Source organism: Sinocyclocheilus anshuiensis, unplaced genomic scaffold (assembly GCF_001515605.1).
Source record: "Sinocyclocheilus anshuiensis isolate Anshui unplaced genomic scaffold, SAMN03320099.WGS_v1.1 scaffold1517, whole genome shotgun sequence".
NCBI classification, from domain to species: Eukaryota; Metazoa; Chordata; class Actinopteri; order Cypriniformes; family Cyprinidae; genus Sinocyclocheilus; species Sinocyclocheilus anshuiensis.
The window spans coordinates 126,198-129,221 of NW_015540950.1; positions in this window are offsets into that span (position 1 = coordinate 126,198).

The following is a 3,024-nucleotide window of genomic DNA, read 5'->3' on the forward strand; positions in this document are numbered from 1 at the left end:
AGAGAGAGAGAGAGACACAGAGAGAGAGAGAGATAGAGAAAGAGAGAGAGAGAGAGAGAGAGACTGGTGCACACCATATGTTCTGCTGTGGGACTAGAAAGAGAATTTATTTTCTTCACCATGGAAATCTTGGTAATCATTTTCAGATGTCCACAGTATTCAACTAGTGACTCGCAGCTTCATCATGTCGACCCAGGTAGCAATAATATCCCCATTAAACACCATTAAATGACCAGTTCTACAATGTTTTTTAGGTTGTTTGGAAACCAAAATCTGACTAATCCAGCTGCTATTGAACAACATCAGAGTATGACAGAACAGCTCAGTTAGCATTCAACTCAAAGGGATTTGATAATGAAAGCATTTAACAATTTATTAAGAGCAATTTATTATCTTTTTGCTCAAAGACCTAAATTGGTTGAAATGTTGATTATTTAGTGTTAACTGCGAAATGCATAATGGAAGGACCAAGTTAAGCTAGAAATTGAGATGACAAGTGACTATGAAAGTCCACTTCACTTCCTCCTCAGAGTTGACAAGAAGTTTAAAACAAGTGACATCATTTTCACAACATTACAATAAATGTTGCAAATTAATATGCAGTTCTTGAAAATGTTTTTGAAAATATCATAAAATTGTCATAAAATTAGGGGGAAAATAATACAATATATTTCAGGTTTTACTTTTTTGTGACAGCTCCATGTAAATCTGCTATCAATTATGTTTTGGACGTACTTGTACTCAAAGGATTTCCATTTGCAGAAAGAGAGAAGACAGAGAGAAAATGCTTCTTTTTTTTTTAATAATAAAAGAATAACTGGTAACCTGTCTGAACATGCTCAAAGGAACATAAGTCAAGGGAACCTTTCCTAAGGATACAGACTCCTACTCTTTCCACATTCGTAACTGAATAAAGACAGTGTTAATATCAAGCTGCGCTATGAATTGAGATCACAAATGACCGTCTCAGCTAAAAAATCGTAATTGTGATAAGTGGAAGAAAGTCACATTGTGAAATGCAAAGTTGAAAACATTACAATAAATACGGTTGCAAATTACAAGAAATAAAATTGCAAGAGTCGCAACTTCAAAATATAAAATCACAATTACGAGAACCAAAGTCACAACTGAAAAATATATATAAAATCACAATTACGAGAACTTGAAGTTCCAATGAAGTTGCAATTATGAGAACCAAAATCGCAATTTCAAAATATAAAGTCGCAATAACGAGAACCAAAGCCACAAATGCAAAACATATAGTTGTGATTGCAAAGAATCAAGTTGTAATTGCAAAATATAGTCCCAATTATGAGAACTAAAGTCACAACTGCAAAATATAGGCGCAAATACGAGATGCAGAGTCGCAAATGCAAAATATAAAGATGCAATTATGATAAAGTCGCAATTATGAAATGCAAAGTCGCAACTACAATAACCAAATTCACAATTATGAGATGCAAAGTCACAAAGTTGCAATTACGAGAAAGTCTTAACTGCAAAGTATTCGCTACTGACCCGTCGCAAAAACACACCCTCCTTAGTTACTGTTGCTATGTGTGACAAGCCATGCCTCTCTCACACTACACACCATGTTCTCACGCAGTAAAAAATACATCGCGGAGCAAAGTGGAAACAAGACAGAGCAGGTTACTTCTGGTATGAAACAAGGTCTCAGCTTTAAAATGTTGTCATTTTTTAAAAAAGAAATTCAAACAATAAATACAGTTTTGTGGCTCTTTAATGTGTCGTGACAGATCACTGTATTGCCTCAGTTCAAGCAGCACGTGAACTGATCGTTTTTTCATATTTACTTAAACTACGAAATAAACATGAATGAACATCAGAACATATTTTATTATTTTTCAGGTTTAAATCCTCCGAAATTGATCTACTCTCCTGTCTGATTTGTTTGTCAGACAAGATTCTGCGTTATGATTGGTCAGATCGCCTGAAGGGTCAATTAAGATGCAAAACATAAAGTTGTGACTGCAAAGAATAAAGTTGCAATTGCAAAATAAAGTTGCAATTATTAGAAATAAAGTCACAATGACAAAATATAAAGCTGTAATTATGAGAAATAAAGGTGCACATGCAAAATTTAGTTGCAATTGCAAAATAGTTGCAATTATAAGAAACAAAGTCACACTTTGTTGCAATTATGAGAAATTAAGGCACAACTGCAAAATATAACATTGCAATTACCTTTTTTTTTTTTTTTTTACTCTGAGGCGGAAATGCATTTCCATAAAGGACACTTTTGATGCTCTCATGCATTTGATCTTGATGTTGATCTTGACTTACAAATCACACGCAGCCACATAAACACATGAGAACTGACTGTCTTCTTCATGGGAGAGAACACATGAACACTATAATACAGTGAAGCTGTGAGGGTTTAAATTATAGGTCAGTCGTGGTCAGCAGAGCTCCAGACATACACTGCCACAGAGAAAGTGACGGGGCACGGAAAATATCTCCATGGACTCACTGGGCACTCGGTGAAGGCTCAGTAAACTCTGCTTAAAATATACGACCAAAATGAGAGGCTGTTAAACCAAACAGGGAAAAAAGTGGCAAAGCAGCTCTTTAAAAATGTTTAGAGAGACTTCTGGAGGACATCCAATCAATCCAATGAGCGACAAGTCAATTTATTCTCCTTTTGGTTCTGAATCTGCAACACAACTCAGATCAAAAACTCAGAACTTCGTCAACAACATTACGCACCTTTCTTAAATCTCTACCAGACTTCATGCTCTTGAACTATCTGTGAATGTTTGCAGATTGAACCTAAGGACAAATTCAGGGACGAAGTAAAGAAAAAGAGAAGACTTAAGACTAGGAGGGGAGGAGTCTCAAGGAGTCTTTGGAGAGAAAGAGAGAGAGAGAGAGATCTGGTTGGCATAAATCACACATGAACCTTTGAACCCTCAGAGAACCTAAAGGAAAACACATTTCATTAACAAAATCTGGACTGAGAAATGCATTTCACTCAAACAAGCGAGAAAACGACACTATCCAGAA